Genomic DNA, 25,137 nt, shown 5'->3' on the forward strand with positions numbered 1-25,137 from the left:
AAAAAAAAAAAAAAAAAAAAAGTTGACCAGGGAGGCCAGATTGCAACACCATAAATCAGGAGTCAACTCACCAAAGTCAGTGCAGTTTCACCAGCATTCAGACTCTGCTTGGTAAGGAGGGCTCATGGTTACTCCACTTCTATACTCCACTTCCAAGGATTAGCAGCCTGTGAATGATGCCAGTCAAAAACATGGTAACAATAAAGAGGGTAAAGCATGGTGACATTTTCTCAGCTCGTTGGTGTAAGCAAACAAACAAAAATACAAAAGGAGGAAAACTGTCTTGGCACAGATGGGCTCTTTTGCATGTTGCTCTCCACACATAGAGCAATTTAATCTTGAGTCAGCACGAGTTAGCAGAGGAATGACAGGTTGTTACAATTACAAGCTGCTTTGGAAGTATTACTATCAGTGCTGCCGCTATTTATGTTTAGTATTGTTATTGATGCTATTAATACTGCTTGTACAAGCGTTTAATGTTACTGTACCGATGTAAATAACATCTGGATTAACAGTTGAGAGAACAACATGATGAGAAACAGATTGATGGCTGAAGAAGCAGCATTTATTGGGTCACATTTCTGGGTTACATTCCTGCGGATGTTGGGCATTCATACTACAGGAGTCAACGGGAGGCTTTTCTAAATAAGCACCCCAGGATCTAGCTTGCGCAAGAGGACGTGATGCTGTGACTTCTTTTTTTTTCTGCCTCTGCAAGGACAGATTTGTTACCAGATCACAGTGGCAGAACTGACCACAGAAACTCTAAGCCTCAGTCCTTCTAAATTAGCCACGAGAAAGCATTATCCAAGAATTCAAACCAGACCTCACTTGGCATCTTGTTTGTATTATTTGTGGTCTCTGACTTAACACCACAAGCTACCCTTTGCCCCAAACTCCTTTAATCACAATCATAGCTAGAGGCTCAGCAGAGACCTCAGCCTCACAGTGCAGAACACAGAGGAAAAGCTGATGCACGTTCTGTAGATTGTGTATAGTATAAAGAGATGGCAGGAAAAAGGAGGCTGCAATCTAACTTCTCTGTATAGCTCTATATAGCAAGCCCCCGAGGGACCTGGGTAAACGTTCACTGTAACAGGATTTTCACTGCAATAAATTTTTTGCAAGTCACTGCCTCAGATCTGTGAAGAACTGTCCCATTTGAATTGGATGCAGTCATAGTGCACTGTTAGAAGCCCCCTCCAAATCTCTGGGGCTCCCTCCATCACCTTCCTCACAAGAGACCCAGCTACAGCAGCCCGATCTGGCTCCCACGGGGTGTGATAGCACAAGCAGAAATGCAGCCTGGTCTCCTCTGGGTGACCTGGAGATGCACTGGGACACTGGCCACAGAGGGTGGGGTTCAGCTGCTTCAATTGCAGGCACCTAGTGTCATTTTAGGTGCTGCAGTCTGTCCTCCTGCTCCTACCCCAGCTGGGTGCAGGTGTCTTGCGTTGTAGCTCCATTTGGGCAGGTGAATCCTTCTCTTTGGGAAGGACCCAGCACTCTAGGTTTAAGGATCACTGCACCCTCCACCAAGGTGCCTGGGGGCACACTGACATCAGCATCTTAGTCTGGATCATATGTGCATGTTGGAAGTGAACCCTCCTACGGTCCTTGCTTACCATGTTTTCCTTGGCATCATGTTGGAGGCACAAAGCACAGGGAAGGGATTCCTTCTCAGCTGAAGGGCCTTGGAAGATGCGCTTTGGGAGCACATCTAGTAAAGTCCTACCTAATGGATATTTTTTAGGAGTGATTCTGGAGTAAAATCCAAAAAGACAACACGGATTATTTGCCTTCTTTGTCAAATGCCTCCTTCCACAGCTCTGCTTTTCCAGAACCGCACTACATCAGGAGAGTTTCTGTTGCCTGTAAAGGCTGCTAAAGTCGTAGGTAATGGAAAGTGAAGAAAACAGCACTGGTTTGAACTGTTGCCAAGTGAGTAAACCCTTAGTCTGGAGCCAAAAGGCTGTCTCTGTCCTGCTCCCCAACCTGCTGACAAGATGTAGACACTTCCCAAACACATATCCCCTGGCCCCGGTTACATTCCCCATGGGAATGCCACTACTCTGATTTATTTAAGGTTTATTCAAAGTCAGATGTCCCCAGGCCATCACGTTCTTTGTTTCCAGGGCTGCCTACCCCTGCCCCAAGCCACCAAAGTCCCCCTCACCCCAAACAGAGCTGATCCTACTCTTCAAAAAGCAAAGATTTCTTTTTTAAAAGTAAAGCTTTCCTTCCTGCCTGGGAATTGCTAACATTAGAGAAAAGCCTTTCTATTCCACATGCTGAATCTTGCATTAATAAGCTTTATATTAATATGTAGATGAGGTTCATCCCTGGCCCATCACTCTGACCAGGTACGGTATCAGTCCACTGTTTTTGAGCTGTGGTGTGGTTTTTGCTTGTGGGTTCTCATGGTGTCTAGGAAGGACCAGTGAAGATACAAATGGCCCCATTTAGTCAATATTTAAATTACAATTTTAAAAGAAATTAGTAAAATGCTAAAGCCCCTGCATCTTAACTACAGTATGCGTTAAGAAAAATCAGATAAAATACTGCGGCTATATGCAAATCACTCTTCAAGCAGATTTCTTCTGACAGCAAGAGAAAAAAATGGTCTTTTGCTGCTGAGATTGTAGTAAACAGGGGCTTATAAAAGTGCATGGAAACTGCTTTGTTCCTTTAGTTTATAAATGGGAAGCACAGCCCCTGGTAGCTGCTCTTGGTCGCAGGAAGCCTGTGGGAGCTCGCAAGCAAAGCCAGCTATCTGGAGTTGAAATGCAGTGCCTGAAACCCGGGGCCATCTTTCACATCTCTTCTGATCACTTCTGATCCACTGTGTCCCCTCCTTTATTTATGGAGCGTTTATCCCTGCCACATTTCCAGGGAATGGAAAACCCCTCTGTAGAGGCTTTTTCAAGCAATCAACATTAAAAGTTAAGCATCTTAACTTCATACAGCGCAGTTGTCCCCATGATTTGAATGTACATGCTAAACCCTTTAATTCTCTGTTGTACATTGATTATATTCACTTCAGTGGCAAAAGGTAAAAAACATAATTTCCAGCCTCAGTTGCCTATCTTTTATTATATTCTATGTCTATCACTGAAATTCACAGAATGACCCATTTAATTTTACATTCCTGGCATTTCAATAGCTATCACCACCAGATTGTGTGATCACCTCATCAGAATTAGCCATTAGAGAGGGAAAGTTGCTTCTTAAAATGTGAAGCCTGCAGGCAACACAGAAAGCCACCTTACATATTTGAAAAAGGCCAGTCTTTAATTTCTCTGGTTTTTAAACCTGTAGCATCAGTAGGCAGATTTTACTGCCATCAGGGAATGGTATGTTCTTGGCCTGAAGAGCAATGGGAGATGAACTGTATGGTTTTGAACAGAGACAAAACAAGTACTGAAGTATCCCAGTGAAGTATCTAGCCTAGCGTATGTTCTCCCACAGCAGCTGCAATCAGGTGCTTTACAGAAAACAGTCAGTGCAAGGTAACCAACCCACGCATACAAGGCTAATGCAGCACGTACAAGCTGTGCATTACCAGTGTCCCAGCAAGGTAAATCCCATTGTGTGGACACAACTTCCCGTCCAGAAGCAACTTAAGTTTCTTTAAGACCACGTATATCACTTCTTTTCAAAGGTGACCACCTTGGTTCTCTGTGGTTTCACTGTGGTTTTCCTGCTTTCAAAGCATTTCTTCTTATTCTTTGAGTTGCTCGTTCTGGTGAAGTATTTGGAGCCTGGTGAGATGTGACTGCATGCCAACAAATTACCCCATAGAGCATCTGGCGTTGGCATCAACTGGAGGAATGGGCTGATGCCAGAGCAGACCTATTACCTGGCAACTACACAAGTCTCTTAACCTTTACATGAAACAGCCGCTACCCATGGGATAAATTCGTATGTCAGGCTGCTGTGAAATGTGGTGAGTGTGCTTCAGAGTATGGAGCACAAAGGAAGGAAAGACATTTCCCCTTGATAGTGTGGAGAAGGGAGCCTTAGAAGGAATTTGGGAAGGGCTGTTTGCTCAGAGTAGTAAATTAAGAGGAGGCTATTAGCCATCGAATTTTATAGGGAAGGACTCAGAAGAGGAACAAATAAGTCCTCCCTGGATGGTGGTCCTCCTGTGAAACAAAGTCTTTCAAAAAATATGATAATCCCTTTATGTCAGACCAGTTACTGGCAGTGGTTTTGTTTCATGGCACCCAAAGAAAGAGCTCCAAATTTCAGTAACGCCATGATGTGCCACTGGAGGTACAACTGGGTTTACCCATCCTAAGAAAGACCAGCATGAGTCCCTCTGACATATGTATGTCCCCACTTGTGGAATTTATCCATAGGTTGATTTTACTCATTTTTTATCTATTAATCCCTGAGCAAATGAGTTTATCTTGAAAATCCTACCTCTATGGCTGCAGAATACTCTGAAATCTGAGCAGAGTGGGACACAGTTCGCTTTCTGGAATATGAATAGTTCATGTTCCAGGTGATGCACATATGGCTACTCAAACAACTGCATCAACAGATATCAATTGTTTCCATATCTTAACCTGGGGTTGGTTTTTTTCTTTTTTTTTTTTTTTTTTTAACACCCATGGGCAAGGACAGTGAAGGAAGTGAGAAGGCTATTCCAAATCCTCTATTCCACTGATGTCTAGAAACAAAGATCTTCTGACATAGTATATTTCAATGTCCTTTGTTTAACCTTCCCCCTTGAAAGATCTGAACACAGAGCCTTTGTTTTCTGGTGCTTTGTAGGCTAACCTACAGGTTATGCTTTGATAAATAACCAACGAGCTAAGGAAACAACAAGGCTTTTCCTTAAGATGCATAGTTGCTATTTTGTCTGACATCTTTTATTCTTGTTAGACATTATCATAAGTATTTAGGAGGCCCTTGTGGCTCTGAAGCTGCTGTTTGCTGTTAGTATAGCATACTAAAGTACCCAGTGCTGGCATTTTATCTGTTTTAGCCACTTAGGGCTTCATCGGGTTCTTTAGAATTCACACTTCTGACTCCATCTCATGAGAGGAGGCAGCCAGTTTCATCTTTACAAAACAGTCACGTCCCTGGAGCTTGACACACACTTTAAAGCAAAACCAGAAAGCCCATAGGTGTTATGTCACGATGCTCTGGAAGCAGGAGGCTGGTAGCAAATGCCTATTCTGGCAGAACATGAATAAGCTCATAGCAAAGTTCCTAGCACAGCCATGTCCATGCATATTGTTCCTGATGTACAGCACAATGTATACATTCCTCCAGTCTTAGGCTCAGAAATACCAACTCGGTGAGTTCATTGGCAGTTACAGAGCCCATACTCCAAAGTTAGGGCAGTGCTGATACAAGGTCACTACTAAAGCTACTCCCTAGGTAACATGTGCTTTAGTGCAGGTTTTGAAAGAAAAACCATTAATGTCATCGCTGGTGACATACAAAAGACTCTGAAATAGAAATTGGTGGGATAAACCTGTGTGGTAACACAGGAGGAGAGGAATGGCTGCTGTAAGGGCTGCTGGCTCGCTGCACTGTACTTTGCCTCAGATCTTCACTGGTCTGAGATATTGGGTGCAATTCTCTCACAGATTTTGAAGTGCCCTAAGTGCTTCTCTTCTTGAGAGCCTTCCCTTGAGTAACCTTTCCTTCCTGAGGTTAGCCTCACTACTTCATGAGGTCAGCTGAGTTTGGATGTTTATAATGCAGTTTCAGGTGAAGCTCAGGACAGCAGATAGTCCCTGTCAATCCCCAAATGACCAGGACAAAGATTTATGTAAACAGCTACATCTGACTGCTTTCTCCATGGGTAAAAGTGTGTGATGCATTACCTAGTCCAGAAATCAGAAGTGTTGACACCTCTCAGGAGAGAGATGACATAGCCATCTTCCACTATGAATAGACGGGCAAATGACCTGTACACCTCCAAGATGAAGCATGGCCCATTCCTAGGAGGAATTTGCATTCTTTGCTGGATATTTGACAAGCCAAACATGTCCTTGGTTGCCTATGAGATCTACCTGTTTGGATTTGCTATCCTGTCCTTTAGTTCCCATCAAAACTGGTCATCTTATGTAGCCCAGGCTGCTTGGATCACTGCCATTCAGATTCCCCATGCTTCCCATGACTAAATTTCGTCATTATTTGAACATAGTAAGGGCTATTGCAGGGCTGGAGAATGTTGCAGGTCCAGGGGGATGGTTTCATAGTCAACATGAGCCCATTAAAAGGGTTGCATTGCTACTGAAAGCCACACCACCTATGTCCCCTTGTCTCCTTGCCCAGCCATCCGCTTCTTCTGCTCCACCAACTGCAGCCATAGGGTTCACCTGAACATTTTCAGTCAGATCAGAAAGTGGTGCTGACCCTCCACATGGCAGCGATACTACCAGTGCCAGGGCAACGGAGAAGGCAAGAAAACACGGCCCGGAATGGTGAAAGGATGCAGATGCCTCTTCCAGCTAGTAATAGCCTTCAACTTAAGCTGCTCCAGAAACCATACCTTTAGAGATGTTGCACTCTGACAGGGTTTTTCTCTCTCATGAGATGTACAAACAGAAGCCCTGACCTCTTGTGGTCAATAAACACTACAAAACCAGTAAATTGTCATTTCCCTAATTCCTTTATCTCCTGTCTGAGCATTTCCTACCACAAATGGTCACACTCCAAAGGTTGGGTATGTAGGATTCCCGCCAGTCAAGTCTTGTTGGGATGACACAAGCCGTAATTATTAGCATTTTGCCAAACCCTCTGGAAACCTCCTCTAAAAGGTAGTTTGGTCCAACCTACAGTCCAAGCAAACTTCCCTCTACAAACCTTAGAGAGCTGCTGGGGCCACATCATCATTTTCAATTTCAGGATTGTTTTACAGACATTTAACAAACCACATAAATAATTCATGGCACATTTGGGACACGTTAAAGATGAACTTACTCTTAAAAGATTCATACCTGCTTGAGGTGCCTGGGGCTGGAACCAAGTAAAATACAGTCTCCTGGTTTATTGTACGTGGTGAATGATGAATGGTTGTTTTAATGGGAAGGGACTCATTAGGAAAGAACGCAAACCAGCAGTACTAGTGTGTGAGGCTAATAGATATCGAGACGCTGCTGTGCTCCCTGAGAGCAGGCAAATGCTTAAACTGGAAGGCTGCTCCACCTGGGCAGGTACGCAGAGCAAGGCCAGAAGGCAAAGGGAAGGCTACAAGGTACCACCCCAAGCAGACATACCTAAAGATTTTCTGATGGGTAGAGGCACAAGATTCTTCCCCCTTTCTATATGCAGATTCCCTTGCCGCAAGAAGTGCACGGCTAAAATAGCACAGAGCATCATTTCGAGCATCTTGCCGCGCCTCCTGCAGCCAGAGCAGCCTCCTCAGGGTGAGCTCCCATCACAGGTGATTGCTGAGATAATTATTATATGTGACAAAGTGGAAAACGGTACTCTGTCCCTTCAGGAAGGTAGAATAAGCTGTAATGGGGAAAGCAAACACGTGCTGCATACACAGGAGCATCTTGTGTCAGTGCAGTGTACACACACTGCCTCCTCTCCTTATTCTGTGGCACCAGAGGGGCTCAAACCCCAAAGAGTAACTGGGGCAGCGGCTCTTCTGTGATTGGTGACTCCAACCAGGACATAACGATTGTCACCTCTGCAAAGGTGTCACCTGCAGTGACACCCCACTCACACGCACTGTGTCAGCAGGTTTGTGTAAACCCCAGACTCTCGGGAAAACTGAGCTGGCCAATATGGGAATCAACCAGGGGTTTTGTCAGCGTTTACCCTCCTGGTTTCACCTGCCCTTCAGCTTGGTGTTTGTGCAGTGCCACAAAGGGACCTGAGCCAGGATGAGGCCACCTTGTGCTTCAGGAGCAGCAGAAATAATGAACAACACAAAACACGGTGATGCTCACTTTAACTCTGCAAAACACTGGAAAGAGCCCTGATGAGAGTACATTTCATCATAAAGCTATCAGATAACATACACACATTTTAGAATCTAATTTTATATGTTCCTCATTAAAAGTATTTCCTTCCACAAGCTTTTTTCTCCTAAAGAACACAGAGCACATTTATAACTAAATCTCATTTCAGCAGTTTTCCCTGAGAATAAGCAAAATATGCTGTTCCTCTGCACACTGTGATGTTTCCCCCTGCCAAGCGCGCCAGGTGAGGGAGCGGGATGCAGCCACACACTTGCAGCTCTGCATGGTGAAGGTCCCTTCCATCCCCTGAGCTGCTCATCTTCCCTCTGCACGATTACCCTCTGCATGTGCACCATCCAGGCTCAGGCAGGGCTGTGCATGCACCCACAGAAATACGCACATGTATTGCCTCTTCCAAGCACTTGTGTTTCTCAGCTGGTTGTTTTCAAGCACACACAAAGCCCTCTTTCTTCACAAAAAAGAAAACTGTGTGAAAAAGCAAGCCTCCAGAGTGAGGGCAGTGGCCTCGCCTGTGTTGATGCTTGATTCCCATCCAATATTTTTCTGCTGCAGTTCTTGAGGAGTTACATCATTTTTAGATATGGGGAAACTGAGGCATGGAGGTGGGAAAGGGTGGAGTGACAGTCACTCAGGTAAGACTGCACCAAGCTCTGCCACTCACACAACTACAGGCTGGCAAACCTCCAGTGTAGGTGCAGGTGACTGTTTTAAAGATTTGCCCATTACAAATGTGTATTTATTTTTATTTATAATTATTATTTTATATATATATTATATATAAATAAATATATTATTTATAATATGTGTATTAAATACAAATGTAACAATACAAATGAGTATTGTTACAAGCTCCCCTGTCACTGGAGAAAGAGATCCCTTCACAGGGAAATCCCTTCACAGATCTTCTCAACAACCTGAATGTGAAAAATACACTTCTGTGGGATTTCTTTTTTCCTGACCCCTGATAATATTTGGCTAACACAGATCCCCTATTAATTTTCCAAAGACCTCCTCCACCGTGGGGTTTCATTGCAGGTTTGTATTAAACATCTTCTGACATTTACAAAACCCAGGAAGAGTTTTACGCATTTGTGAAGGCCACGTGGCAGCCAGCGAGGAATAAATCAGCTCACAGGAGCCCTAATTAGTGCCAATTACCTTTCCAGTTGAGCTGCCTTGACTCTGAGGGGAACATCATCACTGTGGAGTGAGGCAGGAGATGCCCTTGAGGCATTCAAGTTGGTGTGGACCACCTCTTCATCACCAACCCTAGGACAACACTGGGCCATAGGAGGCTTTGGGCACACTGGGACCACATTTTGCACCCCGCTGAGAGCTCCTGCAGAGCTCCCAGTGCTCTCCAGTTATGCAGGAGGGTCAAAGGAAGGTATAAAACAGGCAAGACATGAGCATTGCAGCCTGCATCCATGCTCTAAAACAGGCTGGGGTGCTGCAAAGCTTTCCCCAGTGTTGGAAGAAAAGGTAAATAACCAGTCTGTGAAGCACAAATGCACCCAAGAAAGAGCAGAGTGTGTGGGCATGTGGTGCACACGCACATGCATGAAGAGGGAGCAAGAAGAGAGAAGCAACACAAACCTCACCTCCAAAATTAAAGCAAAGTCCTTTTTTTTTTTTTTTTTTTTCCTGGGGGGTTGGGGGGGAAAGGGAGGGAGCAGAGAGGTTCTGTGCTATGCTCTGCTGTGTGGGGAAAAGTGGGACTGGTTCTCCAGACAACCAGTGTGCACGGCACAGGAGAGATGCTCCCATGCATCCAAACCTATTCAACTGTTCCCTACAACATTTTCCCAGCGACAGAAGGGCAGGGCATCAGCATTTCAGCTTCTGCTCTGCAATGCATGGCTCTCACTGGGCGCTCTCTTTCTGAAACATATGATGCACTAATGACGCCACCCAGGGATGACAAGCAGCTTAAGAGCTGGCTCTACCCTCTGGACACCTGGCACATTAAACCATGTAGCAAGCGCCATGTGTTGGCTTGGGAAAAAGCCATTACCACTTTGGGCAGCCACCGGGCCCAAATGTTAATCCAGTGCCTTCATCTTCCTATTACTATTAATGTAAGGAGAGAAAGGAAAAAAATCCAGGAGGAGGAACTGACTCAACTGTTAAAGCAGTTATTAGATTACTGATTCAAACCTCAGATGACGAGCAGTGGTAGGACAGAGTAAAGTAACAGTGAATTGAACCAGGGAGAGCTCACACAACATCTAATTGTTATAGAACAACGATATCCATCCCTATATCAGCTTCAGCTTTGTTTTCTGTGACACTAGGATCAAAACCTGTCATAATAGGCAGGAAAAGCTCAACACACGGCACCCGAACTTGGACACGGCTGCTGAGGAGCTGCTGCAGCAGGTCAGTGCTGGGTCTGCTGCCCAAGTTCTGCCAGGGCAGAAGGACACGGTATGTGAGAGGTTGTCCCCAAGGAAGCTCTTCTTGTAGCTCCCACCAGACCTAGAAGTGTGTTTCGTCCTCACGCATGAAGGTTTATGTAATTTCCATTGCCCTTAATTTCATTGTCTTAAATTTAGTGTTCAAGCAGGTGTTATTGCAAAAGGCTTCAAGAAGGGTTCAAAACCTAGACAAGGGTCAAGAGGAGCTGTTAGGAAGTCCCTCCTTCAACTCAGAGGGTCACAGGCTTAGATTAGCTGAGACATTCCGTTCTAATGTCCCTCAGTGAGGGTGGCTAAATCCTTTATTTCCAAAGGAGACCAACACATCAATATTGCATCACATTACCTGCAGAGAGAATTAGCTCCTGCAGAACTTCAGGGCTGCAGAAAAGGTGATGATGAAAAGTCACCAGACCCACCCAGGCAGGGAGGGATGACAATCCTTACATGGTTGTCTACATGAAACAGAGCTACAGGGCCCTGGGACATCCTTGTTCCTTAAGCATATTGCTATCCCCCCTCCTCCTCAACAAACCTCCAGGTTCTGCACTCAGTGCGTTTCTGTAGAGCCACCCAGAGATACAGCGCAATGAAGTGATAAAGAGCAAAGGCTGCGTATTCATCAGAGGTGGCTTTTGGACAAAGAGTGTAATTGTAAGGACCCTCAGCTTCTATGTTTAGGTCCTGGCTATGCACAGAGAAGACAAAGCTGCTCCATGCAGATGCTCAGGTCAGCCACAAACCAAATCCTCCTACATTACCAAAGCCATCCATGTTTGGGCAGCTGTCCACAGAAGACGTGTCAACACCTGGTCTCAAATTCTACCCAAGCACAAGAGGAACATGTGCTGCAGTCTCCAGCACGCAGACAAACCATGAGCTATTAGGAGTCTAAAATAAAATTCTACCACATACCATGTAAAAATAAATAAAACAAAGCCCTTTTCTAATTAAATAGATGATGAAAGGGAAAGCGAAGAAGCGGTGCAGCTGGGAACCCTTTGAAATAATTAGATCTACCTTCTTGGCTCTAAAGTTTTTTTACTATCAGGAACATCAAGAAGGGTGTCAGCAAGAGACCTTCTCATTTCTTACGTGAACAGCGCTGAAGGATTTAAAATCTATTGAGAGAAGCCTGGGATTCTTTAAGTTCACTGAAGCCAAAGTAATTCACCCTGAATGCAGCCCCTGAAGGTGACTGTGGAGCTTAGAATAAGGATGTCAACACGGTGCTTTCATCGTTCGCTAGCGGAGCTGGTGCTGCACATGGAGCTTGCCTTGACCATTTAATTAATAAAGGGACCCACGCAGCTGGAATTAACGTGAACTTTCAAAGCATCAAAAAGTCCAGCAAAGGATCAAGCTGATATTTTCATTTATATATATTAGCTTATTCTGGGCCATTGTTGTGCTCCTCATTCACATGATACAGCAGCCTCTTACACACACCCCCTTACATATTTCCTTTCATTTTACCTTCACAGTGCTTCTGTGTGATGGGGGCTATCACCAATTAACACTGACAATAGGAGCTGGAAGGGAATTTTAGCAAGCACAGCACGGTTTTTTTTCTCCCAAAATCTTTGAAGAAAGGGATTATTGCCCCCTTGCCCTCCCCCCCCCCCCCAAAAAAAAAAAAAATGGTGAGCTTTATGCCAATGTTTTTCTCTGATCTTTTTTTTTATTCTTGGTTTTACTCTGTCTCTTTTCCTTTTCTCTTTCATTTAACACCAAACAATAGCAAGGACAATCCTTCAAAAATATTTTCATTGTAGCTTATTGAACAGAACTGGCTTCAACCCTGCCAGGTCAATACGTTCACTCTACTTCTCAGCACTCCACAGGGCCCTATAAATTACCCCGTGAGAATCCAGCATTTATTGCTACCTCTAGTCAATGTAAACACTGCCTTTCCCCTTCTTCCTGTTCCAAGGGGCAAAGGTCTCAGTTAATATAATCACAAAATAATATTTGGTGGTGCCTTGGTCTATTTATAGACTCAATAGTTGCCATTTCAATCCTGCAATTCTCAAGCAAGATGGGACTTCTGGTTAAAACGGTCTGCAAACAGGGGTGATAGGGATTTTGTATCAGTGCAGATGGTCTAATCAAACTTAAGACCTTGGGCTCAGCGCAGGCATCACTGGATGACATTTTCTACCTTGTATGTTCATGAGAACAGAACATAATAAACTAATTGTCTCCTCTAGCCTTGATTCCTACTGATCTTTGGTACCACGAGTTCATCAACTATCCTGGCTTTCATGGTTAAGCTCTGTAGATAATCATCACCGAAACCACAGTGGATCACTAACCCGGGTGCTGAGGAAGCATGCACTTTAATGATCCATGCATCTTTCAGTTAGGTGGCAAAGCAAGTAGAAATTGCTTTATATAAATCCCTTCTCCTAGGGAATGTTACCTCTTTAAAATTCATGTCTTCTCTTATTCTCAATTAAACACCCACAGAGGCCATTGAAAAGATTCCTTGTGATGGCCTTAGTGGGTATTCGATACAACTTTACAGAGCAAGAAACTGTTTCCCAGCAATGCCTTATTGAGCAGCTGCCCTTTGGATGAGAAATAAAGCTGAGGCTGTAAGCAATTGTGAGCACCGCAGAACACAGGCGCTTTCTCAAGAGCAGGAGAGCTATCTTTAGAGTCCTCACCAATTTGCTTGTGTTGAGTTCCTCTTGGCTTTTCAGGCGAAACTTCATTTCTCCTGCTCCAAAGCTATTAACCAAATCCCTGCCTCAAGGACACGTCACATTGGTGCCACAGTCTGTGTGTTCACAAAAGCTGCTATGTTCCACCACGGAGGAGTAAAGTTATAGGCACTCTGGTTCAAGAGCCTGATTTTGGAAATCATCCTAAAAATGAGGATAGTGTGGCAGTCAGAGAAGCCGTTTATCGGGCAAGTAGTTGACACCAACGGCCCTAACATGAGTTAGGAGAAAAGGGAGTTAGGAAAAATGCGATGTCTGTGGTGTGTGAGTGTGGTAGCATCTGTCTGTGAGTGGCAGAAGGAGCAATTTAGCATCACTAAAATGGTAGGAATCAAGATCACAGAACAACTGATTTTGTATGAGCTTTGGGCTGACTCTGATAAGGGATATAGTTCCTGAAGTATCTGTCCCCCCAAATCCAGCTTCCACCAAAGTGTTCCAGGTTCCAGACATGAACGATGTGTGCAAGGCTCCTGAGACCTGGAGAATAGCTGGGGGGAAGAGGAGCAACTCAGAGCAGGATCCAGAGCAACCACCCTGTGGAGCATCCAGGGAGTGGTGTCACAAAAACTGCCACAAAAATTATCACAGGGCTGGAGCACCTCTCCTGTGGAGACAGGCTGAGATTGCTGGGGCTGTTCAGCCTGGAGAAGAGAAGGCTGCAGAGAGACCTTATCCCAGCCTCCCAGTACTTAAAGGGGGCTTATGAGAGAGATGGGGACAGAACCATCACTGAACTGGAGCCTAATTTCAGTCTTCAGTCACTTGTCCTTCCCTTAGGTGGTCAGTGGAGAGCAGCGGTAGGTTGATTCTCTCTCCATAGAGGGTTTATTTGTTCCCAGGGAATGCTTTCAGGGCAGAAACTGAGGTGGGCATGGAATTTTGTACACCAGGACTAAGCAGAAGCTTGCTGGCAGGGGAAGGGGCTTGCAAATTGTGGGGGTGGAACTAAACATCCTAAATGCAGCTGGAGCTGGCCTCCAGCCTTCTGATAGCACCACGCAGCTCCCCCGTGCCCTGATCATTAAATACCTTGCAACTGTCAGGACATGTCCCAGTGATGTCCTCCTAAAGTGGAAACTCAAGGAAGTTTCTGGATAAAGTACTACTCAGTGTTGAATGCCACTGCAGTATCTCTTAGTAGAAACCCAACGTCTCTCCGAGAGCCTCAGTTAAATATTTTGGTAGCTCCTCTAGTTGTTCCTCTCTGCAGCCTGACAAACATTTCACACTGGTTGCACAGCTTTTGGTTGGAAGAAATCCCAGCTTTGTTGACACTGACTTCAGTCAACTTCAGAGGGCCTCTTAACTCTGCTTTTGGGCTTGTCAACACGCGGCGGACTGAGACACACTGCCAGCAGGCAGCTCCTTCTAGAAAACGTTATTTGAATCCAAATTGCCTCCCAGGCAATTTTTTTTAAACTTCATATTGTGCAAGTTACATGCTTGTCAGAACAGAAAATCTGGGTTAGTCCCTCATTGTTCACATCTACAGAAGATCATCCCCCATTCTTGCCCCACCAACCCCCAAACTATCACATCCTGATCATTCAAATGGCTTCCACATGGCAACGTACAACCAATCCTAACTTGGTGCTGCTGAATAATAACCATATGCAAAGACAGATGAGCACAATAGCACTTGAAGATTATTTATAGTCACAAAAATAACTTCAGAAGGGGCAAATTTTATACTTCTTTTACCTGAGTGATCAAATTGCTCTTTTGCATGTGGGAAGCTTACGCTCCCCCTTCTGCCTGCGATCTCCAGCAGCAAAACACCTCTACTTCGACATGGATATTGATACATTTAGTTCTGTTTAATCAATGCACTCCTTGCCTTCTCAAGTTAGATCTCTTTAAAAATACCCCACCACTAGCAAAACAATAAAACCCCACAGGAAGCAGCCCTGGTGCATCCTTCAGATATTTTCCACTTTATTCAAAGGAGAAAGTAGGGCAATAGCATCAAAGAGAGAACTTTGCTCATTACTCAGTAAGTGTAAGACCAAAGACCAGTTTTACTACAAGCCCTGTCTCACCAGAAGACATTTATGAAGATCTAATTGAATACGCTGTAGTTTATAGAAATTATAATTATTGACTTGTATTTAAGAAGAACCTAGACACCTCAAGAAGATTAAAGCTCCATGGTACTAGGCTTTGTACTAACAACTGAAGACATCTAGGTTTTTGTTGAGGTTCTGCATAAACAGTCCAGCACAACACAGGTAAGAAGAGAAAATAATCAGGGAAGAAACTATTTTATCCAAAAGCTCAGAGAAGTCAAGAATAAAACTGCTTTTTCTAACACAGATCTTGGTGCACTCATGGTATGGATAACTGGGAGGGAATTCTTTGTCTTTACTCAACGGTTTAGGTTTACCTACCATCCTTAATTTTTATTTTAATCTCCTGTTAATTTTTTAATTTAATTTTCTGTTAATTAAAAATTGACAGAATCCAAGTGCAACTGGGCTGGGGAATGGCATGTTGATACAGAAAACCCACCAAACTCCGACACATGAAAGGTCCATCCTATCACTGAAAGTGGAGGTGGAAGGAGGAGGAGAATGATTGTATAAAACACATTGTAACCTGGTTTATCCCTCCAGTTTCAGACAGTTGGCAGCTCAGGGCTTTCTGAGATGGGAGTTGGGTGTGAACCGTTATGTCTGATAGCCACCAGTAATGATATCTTCCATAATTGTTTAGTCTTTTTTAACTATATTTAAACATTTGGTCTCCACAGCACCCAATGGCAACAAGTTCCAGTTTTATTAGGTGGAAAATACCACCTTTTGTTTATTTCAGATATGTCAGCTGATCATTTCATTGGGTCAACGTAGGTCTTGCATTTTGAGAAAACGTAAATAATTCTTCACCCTTTGCTTCCTCCTTTTCATTCCTAATTGTCTTGCCTTCTAATTTTTTCCCTCACTATAATCTGCTTTCCAAACTGAACAGACCCAGCCTGACCAGTCCCACCAGCTGTTCCCTATGATGGAGAACAGGGAATGAACACAAGTCATCTCCTTCCATAAGTCAGCACCACTTCACCAACAGCTTTAGCTCTGGGCCCACCCAGGGCGGATGGAGATCATGGAGTTAAATGTCACCCAGGCTGGGGAAGCAGAACAAGAAGAGTTAGAAAGAATGCAGAGTTCTGAATATTGTATCTCCTTCACATGCAAAAGCCCTTCAAGTCATTAAATAGGGGGAAAAAGTGATTAAAAAAAAAAGTAAATATTGCTTGCTTTTATCATAGGAAACCAAAGCTTCAAGGGTTTTGTTTGTCATGAATAAACAGAAAATGGGACTGCAGGTTGTAGATTGTTTTGAAATTTTCTAATTATTTTTCATTAAACAAGATTAGGAATAAACTGCTGCCTTTTTTCCCCACACTTCAATTTCCCTTATGTCGGCTTCATTTTGTCTCCCTTTTTCCCAGCCATTTCAAAAATACCTGAAGATCAAGTGGCTGAAATTGAAAATGAAAAAGAGAGGATGAAAGAGAGAAGAAGCAAAAAGAGAAAAGAAGAGGGGAGGGGTGAAAGCTTGAAAAGAATTTCTCCAGAATGCAAACGATGGGTATTTTCAAGCTCATTGGAAAGGTCCTATCAGGTTGTCACCTCAGCCCCCACGGCTGGGCTGAGGGACCACTTCCCTTTTTTCCCTTTGTTTGCAGCCCATCAGACTCAAAGCACCATATGGAAATGACTCACATTGCTCTGACTGCAGATTTAGGCCACAACAACTCTTCTCTAAGCCTCATTGGAGACCAGGAAAAAACTTCTTTCTGCGAGTGCCAGCAATGGTCCCTACCTACAAAGCAAACACCAGATGCTAGAACAATGGGCAAATGTCCAAATATATAAGACAACCCTAATTAAAAGAACTTTTCTCATGAAAATCTGGAGATTATTAAAAAAAGGAATGCTTAGCTGGGAAAATCCCTCTACATTGCCATGCTGAGCATACTGTACTATACCATTAAGACATGCAGAAGTACATTTAAGTTGCCTGATGGCAAGGTTATAGCATAATCTGGAATTAACTTGCTTCACATTGTCAGAGGCTATCAGTCACTTCAGAAAATTCTGATTTCTGCCTTTTGCCCTGTGTGTGGCAAAGCATCATGTCAGGAAGCTATTCCCATCCCAAATAGTTCCCAAATTTCCAGTTTGTCTTAGCAGGACTCTGGGACCCTGGATCCAGCCTGCCCAAAGCCAGCATCTACCTGGTTCTCCACAGTCCTTGGACCTCCCCGCAAGGAAAAATATAGTTTAAAATATGCAGTTTGTTATTTTCTCACTGAAGACAGCTCCCCCAGGTCTCAGAAATCTATGCTGAAATGGATTTTTTGCTCCAATGGACTCCATTATCTTTTTTCCGTGATTTTGCTCACCTCTGCCAATAGACATGGGTTTTCACTGTAATTATTCAGTATGCAGGGTGTGCTGATGAGTGCTTTCTGTCTCAGGGCATTTCCTTTGCAATCTGGAGTTAGTCAGGGCCTGAAGATGACAGTAAAGGTCAGGGGACAGAAATCAAGGTATAAGAAAATGGAGCACGAGGAAAAACTTCTGGGCTACTGGGGACAGTGGTGTAGTGTTGCAAAAATACCCATCAGCGTCTTCAGATGACCATGCAGGAACAGTGAGCAACCTAAGTGTGCCTGAGTCAGCTGCCCTTCAGAAGAGCCCAGTTTAAACATCAGAAGGAGCAAACACAGAAAGAGTAAGTATTTTTTCACAGGCTAAGAAACAAAGCCCTTGAAATACTACATACTTTTTACAAGCTTCGGGCTGGTGTAATACAGACATATGATGATTTAAAAAATTACGCTTTGGTGTGATTCAGTGATCAGAGGAGAGGTCTGGGAGTCAAGACTTCCCATTTATTCTTCTATTTACCTTTAAACAAAGCTCTGACATGACCCCAGCTTTCCACAGACATCAAATACCCACAGCTCCTCTGGGCTTCAACTCAAAGTACACGTGTTCAGCATCTCCGCAGTGGGGACCTCCTGTCTCCCTGGACATTGAACTGGCCAGTGCCAAAATAGGGTTAATGCTACTGACTTTCTTTGGTAGATTTTGCACCTTTGTTTGCAGAGCAACTTGAGATCCCCAAACTGGCTGCTCCAGAGATGCAAAAATATTGCAGCTATCCTCCTAAAGTAACCCTGCGATAGTTTTTATGCAGAGAGCACTGCCAGATCCAGAGCTGAAAGAGCAAATGTGCCCACAGCCATGGCGTCAGGCAGCCTGGCGGGTGAGTTCATAACACAATCAGAAATGCTTTTTTAGCATTGTTTTATCCCAAAATCAATAAAGAAACCCTTTCAAAATTACAGTGGAAGACGCACAGTTCTTTGCTCTGTCTCCGTGCACTTACCGCACTCTGTGCCGGTGGAGACAGAGCCTGTACTCTTGCAGGCAGGTGACAGAAGAACACAGATTTGATTTGAGCCACAAAATGTCAACTCTAATGGATTCCAAATCCAACAGCAAAAGGGTTCTGCTGTTTTCCGTGGGGCATGAAAAGTGAAAAAAAATATCAGCAAGTCAAATGCAGAAATGATGCAGGGAACAGGGCTAGGAGTCATGCAAGTTTAGAGAAAAGGGATGCGGATGGAGAAGGGAGGGGAGACAGACGACAAGAAGTTTTAGGCGATTTCTTTTCATTGGCCTAACTAGCAATTAAAACAAATTGGGCAAGCTCCGGAGAATTGCTCTTGGATAATCAGTCACAGATAACAGAATTAGGCAGAGGCACTAAGCAAGTGGCAGGATGTTAATTCAAGCTACAGTTTTAACAGCCCTGAGTGAATAAGTCTCAAGAAAGTATTTCCAAGCTGAAGTTTATGCACTTCTTTCCTTTTTTTAACCTTTCCTTGCCACCTGGCCAAATACAGAAAACAGTAATCTCCAAGATTATTCATTACTTGGGATTTTGCACTGCATTTCTTCTCTTGCATATTCAGGATAGGTAACATTTCAGCAAATAACTTGTTTATCCAGAGCCCCAAACCGCCAGCAAAGCCACAACAGCTGAGGAAAAGGAAAGCGTATGGGGTGGCAACTATTTCAGGAGAGAGGGTACCCCCCAAAGGACCCCTATTCCCTGCCTCGCACAGCTGCTGTGGGGCTGGGGCTCACCGCCTGCAGTGAGGTTCACAGGGTGGCTGCAGGAGGCTGGGAGGGCTGCAGGAAGGGAAACACAAGCAGAGAAGCTCCACATCAACATTACAAAATTCAAATATCCAGCTTCTAGAATGTGTTCATCCCCGCTTCTAACCTATTTAGATAGATCCTGGTGGGAATAGAGTGATAGCAGACTTCTTTCTCCATACACTCCATGCCATGCAGGCAGCGCATTGACCATATGGGCCAAAAATCCTCTCCCATATGGGGTTGCACCAAGTGTCACTTTGTGTGTGCTCACTCACCAGCATCCTGCTCCCAGCAAGCTTCTAGCAGTGCTCCTGTAATAGTACAGCACGCAAACGCCGTTGTACTCGTACTAATATTTCTTCTCCACAGTTGGAGAAAGTCTCATCTTTAAATTAGGTTTCTGCTGGGAATAAAAATAGTCACTCTGAATATTCAGTGTTTGTTTATATCTCACTGCTTCCACTAACATTCCTGCCATTTAATTCGTTTGAAAGACCATTCAGAGGAAACTAATATGTGGCATGAAGACAGGAAGAGCTATAAAATGCTGAAATCTGAGCACATATTCAGTGATGTTATCCGCATTATTTCCCTGGCTCTACTATTTAAAGTTCAAGTCAAAGGGGAAGTTTTGTTTTTAAAAACAAAGACTTGCACACGTATGGGCTGCATCGCCTTTCCTCAGCAGCTCTGCCTGGATCGGTCGGGTTCAGCAATCTGCATAAAAATGAAGAGCAGCAATATTGCACTTGCAATTAGGCAGATTTAGCCCTGATGCAAGCAGACCCAGCACAATTCCCTCGCTTCAATGGGGGTTGTAGCTGTTTATTCCAGACTTGTAGATGCTTCTAAGTTTGTTAGCCTGCAGGTATCATTATTTTATTTTTTTTTAATGGCTGCTTTTTGAAACGCTGTCTTGCATCTGAGTTTCCAGCTTCTGAGATTTTAGGCAGGCAGCATTTTCAAATATAAGATTACTGCTATAGTCTGAAACATAGCAGAAAAAAAATCAAATTTTGGCTTAAGTCAAATGTAAAAACTTAAGCACAAATAACTCAGAAAATTTATGCAGCAATGTTTGTATATGACATAGAACATTTCCATTAAATTTACTACTCTGAGTGGGATACGGTGGTTTCTGTGGATTATTGGCAATATTAAAAGATGCAGCATTAATATTGCATGACCTTCCTTTGGAGAGAAAAAACAAACCAAGCATCTGAGCTTCAAGTATCTGTTATTCCTGATTAGCTTGTTAGAAAAATTCCCTTTTAAAACTGAAATAGTCAAATCAAAGTAATTTTGCTGTGAAGAATGTGTGTACTAACAAAAAAATAGATTCCCTGCCTAGTGTATACATAAATACAAGAGATTTAGCCTAACCTTCTGGTCTCAACTTTTGTATCTATACAGTAGTTGCTCAGAATGGGCACTGTATTGTGGATATTAACTGGAGTGGCTAAGGGAGGCCTGGGGCTGATAATTATAATTTGGTCCCCCGGATGATTGAGAAGCCTTACAGAGGACTGTGCAGTGCAACTTTAACAGCCCTTCCCCATGCCTAACTAGAAAATCTGTTTCAAAGGGGCTCCATGAATTGTAGGGTACAGTCAATTAACTTGAATATTAATTATCTATAATGAATGTACCCTTCTTCAGGGCTTGAAAAGAAGCAAATTACTTGGAGAGGGACTAATTAAGATGATGTAATCTTGACCATGAAGAATAATTCCTTCCTAGTGACAGAAATGATCTAATTGAAGTATCTCATTAATTAATGTCTCATGAAATTGACTGATAAAATGCCTCTATGAATGCCTCCTGAACTTGGGGCCAGCACAGCATTGTAGCACATACACTCCCGCTCCAGACCCTATCACTGACAATATAATTAGGCCTTGGAAGCACGCTGTGCTCAGAAGGATTTATAACTCCGCAGTGTGGATAATCTACAAATGCAAAGTTAAGACAATGCAGCTTGCCACTGCGAGATTTCTGAAGTCAATGAGCAAAACCATAAATCAGGTATAATCCAATGGATGACAAGCAAATTCCCCCTCCTGCTGGCTTTGCCAGCCCACGCCGGGACCTGTCCTGCAACGTGCCCATCACCCTGTACCAGGTGCTGGCAACCCCAAAAGGCTTCTGAACCACACCATGGCCAAGCACTCTCTGTGTTAGTTCCCAGCTAAAAATAGCCAGATTACAGGCATCTCATTTTCCCTTTTTCACTAGGTGAGCGCATGCCCATGGATTTTAGCCAACAATGCTATAAGCCCACTGAGAATGAGGAGCAGAAGACAGACTCTTACCCCAGCTACACAGAAGATCTTTCTGGGGACGTTGTGGTGTGTGATAAGCAAAGCTTTATCAAGACGACAGACATTGAGGTGCTGGAGCGTGTTCAGAGAATGGCAACACAGGCAGGGAAGGGTCTATAGCACAAGCTTTATGAGGAGCTGTTGAGGGAACTGGGGTTGTTTAGCCTGGAGGAAAGGAGGCTGAGGGGAGACCTTATTGATCTCTACAACTACCTGAAAAGAGGTTGTAACAAGGTGGGTGCCAGTCTCTTCTCCCAAGTGAAAAACAATAGGACAAGAGGAAACAGCCACAAGTTGCACCAGAGGTTTAGACTGGATAGTAGGGAAAAATTCTTCACTGAAAGGGTTGAGGAGCACTGCAACAGGTTGCCCAGGGAAATGGTTGAGTTACCATCCCTGGAGGCATTTAGAAGATACATAGATGTGGTGCTTAGGGACATGGTTTAGTGGTGGACTTGGCAGTTAGGTTTATGGTTGGACCCAATGACTTTAAGGGTCTTTTCCAACCTAAATGTTTCTATGATTCTGTGCATAAGACTTCAACAGAGACACCAACACTCTGGACCAAGCTTAGCATCTTTTTTGAAATTAAAACTATCCTTGAAGAATAGGATTCCTATTATTGAGGAGTCACAGGAGATGCTTGCATGATTCACCACTGAGACCTCATAGTGAGGAAGACTTCACACCTGCAGGTGACCATGGTCTTATCAGTGCATCTCAGTGGGATGAAGGACCCCCCGGCACCCACCGCAGCCAGGGTCTGGAGTGGTGACCCGTACCCCATGGCTGCCAAGACCATCTCACACCAGAAAAGACCACCCTGAGACATTCGTAACAGAAACAAGGAGAGATCCCTGTAGTGTTGTCAGTTTTCAGATGTGTGAAGTGCTGAAATGCCACATAAGTGTTATATAAAAGCTTAGGAAAAGCAGACAAGTGTTAAAGGGGATGTTCTGCACCTCTCCAGCACGTCTGGAATTTAAACCTTGCCTTACATTAATTTGCCGTAAAGCACAAATAATAACCAGAGCTCCAGGACAGCTCTTTCAATAGCCAGTATATATGCCAAAAATCCATTTTGATCAGCCTGGAGTTATGTGCAAATTTCCATCCCCGATTTAGGCGGAGTAAATTGGACCTGCAGCCTCTGCAGTTCAGGCAGGTATCTCTCAGCTTATCTTGTTGGAGTTGGTCCGCTTTGAGCAGGTGATCTTCCTTGTAGGCAACTAGAACACCTGCTTTAGAAAGCGGTAGACCCAAACCTACCTCTGATCCCATGAGTGTTTGATTGCATAGAGTGGAATGGAGCCAAAGCGAAATACTGAGTGTATCTCACCCAAGAATAAGTTCTCTTTTAGTGGCTAAAGTCTTCTCCTAGGAGGTGCAGGAGCAGATGCTGGTTTTCTCAGCCTGAAACAATAGTTGAATCTGGGTCTGCAACATCTTCTGCAAGTCTTCTGAAATATCCGCTGCTTTGGAAAGCTGCTGGCCTTTGAGCCTTTTACTTTCTGGAGAAAAGACCAAACAAAATGCATTCCTCCAGGTTGAAGGGAATGTTTTGATTCACATAAAATGGCGTTTAGGGTTATTTATTTTGGCCAGAAAACCTGAAGGAAAAGATAATTTGGTTTAATCCAAATGGTATATATTTTTTATTTTGATTGCCAAACTGAAAAAAAAAATGCATCTTTGAAAGTTCTGGTAATAGTATTTTTCCAATTTTATCTGTTCTGCACTTCTTAGAGTGGTGAGCAAGGACCTCTAAAACTGGCAGAGGTTCCTAGGTTCCAGTGAAATATGATAAGCAGTAATAAATGGTCTGTGGATGGCATAAAGGGAAATTTGAATCTCAGAACTAACAATGATCAATTTACTACAAGCCTGCGGGAGCTAAAAATCATATAAGGAAACCGTAGAAACACAGCAGCCAGGCAGGCAAACAAGAGGAAACTAGGCCAGTCCAAGGATGCAATATTGTTATTTGTTTATGTCTTTTCTGTTAAAGTGAATTAAATGCCCACAGCTGGTAAAAGGTTCATCTACCAGTGCCGGAGCTCCTGAATATCTCATACTATTCCACCACTAATTACATTTCATAAAGCTACCAATATACCATAACTAACATTTATTGGCCAATGAAATGTTGATGTAAGTTAATAATTACAGATATATGTAGACAATAAAAAGCAGAGCATCAGCCTGGACGGAGGACGGGAGATTAAATGCTTCTGCTCTTTTTGAGTGCTGCCGAGAGGCTAAATTTAAGACCAAAGGCAACAGTGCCCCAGGAAAGTCTGCAGGGACAGAAAAAAAAACAACCATGTCTTTGGGAAGTTATGCAGGAGAGGGATATTTACTGCACCCATCTGGAATATGCCCAATGCTCTGAGACTATGGATCCTTTTCTGTCTCTGAAAGAAGAGCTTAAATGGAGGTGCTGGGACTTGTGCCTCCAGCTGCTTGCACCCTGCAAACCCAGCGGGAGGGGGATTTCCCCTTGAGCTGCGAGCACATAACCCCAAACTCTATTCAGAGCACTCAGGTCTCTGCTATGCCCAGCACAAACATCTCTCCCATGCGTTCCCAGTGCATCCCTACCACCTCTGCTGTTACGTGGGGATGGACAGTCTCCTGTTTCACGGCAAGTTGGGAGTGGGAAGAAGCCTGGCCAAAAGAGAGCTGCCATTCCTCCTATGAACACAAAGCAAATGTTCTTGCTGCAAATTTTGCTACGAGGCAAACCAGCCTCCAGCAATCCCCTACAGAAACAGAAACCAGGAGATCACCTCCTCTCTTGGTGTTTCACCAAGACAAGGATGAATCTGCTTCTCAAACCTCACTTAGGAAAAAGCTCAGGAGTCAGTGGCTGACTGTTTCTACTACTTGTCTTTACCCAGATGAATTGGGAAAAGTCTGGTTAAACTAAAAGGGAAGCAAAGGGGGGAATCAACCTCCTTTTAAGTACTTTTGTCACTTGGCTGCCAGGTCACATCTTCACTCCCGTTGATTCCCATGTAGCCGGTAACCAGATACTGGAGTTTTTTTTCACCCTACAGTGCTTAGAGCTTTATCTGAGCTGGCCTGCCTGGGTACAAATTCTCCCTCTAAGGCTCTTACTTCCTTATGTAATGAGATTAAAGAAGACTTAAAAGAGCAATAAGGGGATGAGGAAGGTCAAAAATGCCATTAACTATAAATAAATGCTCTGCCACTCTGAAGGCACCTCCTTCAGTTCGGGTAAACCTTCACCTGGCTGAAGGCGTACTGTTTAGCAGTCTGTCATTCCTTGTGGACATGTCACCATGGGTGGGAGGGAAGGCTGGGAGAAGTAGGAGAGATCTATAGGGAACTGGTAGTGTAAGATTATGTTCCTCTGCTCTATAGACTTTCTGCAAGTAGAGGCAGGATCTCTGAGTAGCAGGACAGGCTTGATTATCATCATGACCCCTGTGATCTTTAAGGTTTTGAACAGAGTAGATGTACTTTCTTGCCAGCTACTATCAGTAGAGCACTAACGAAACCCAGCAAAAGGC

At 43.8% G+C, this 25,137-nt stretch overlaps 1 long non-coding RNA gene across 1 annotated transcript in view; it reads right to left on the bottom strand.

The window, feature by feature from the left end:
- LOC308063659 overlaps positions 1 to 25,137 on the bottom strand; it is a 54,500-nt gene continuing 29,363 nt past the window's right edge. The window contains exon 2 of the long non-coding RNA XR_013928033.1: positions 1 to 25,137. This exon is cut by the window's right edge and continues 11,243 nt beyond it. This is a non-coding gene — a long non-coding RNA (uncharacterized lncRNA).

The sequence above is a fragment of the Falco punctatus genome (assembly GCF_963210335.1).
Source record: "Falco punctatus genome assembly, chromosome: 4".
Taxonomy (NCBI): domain Eukaryota; kingdom Metazoa; phylum Chordata; class Aves; order Falconiformes; family Falconidae; genus Falco; species Falco punctatus.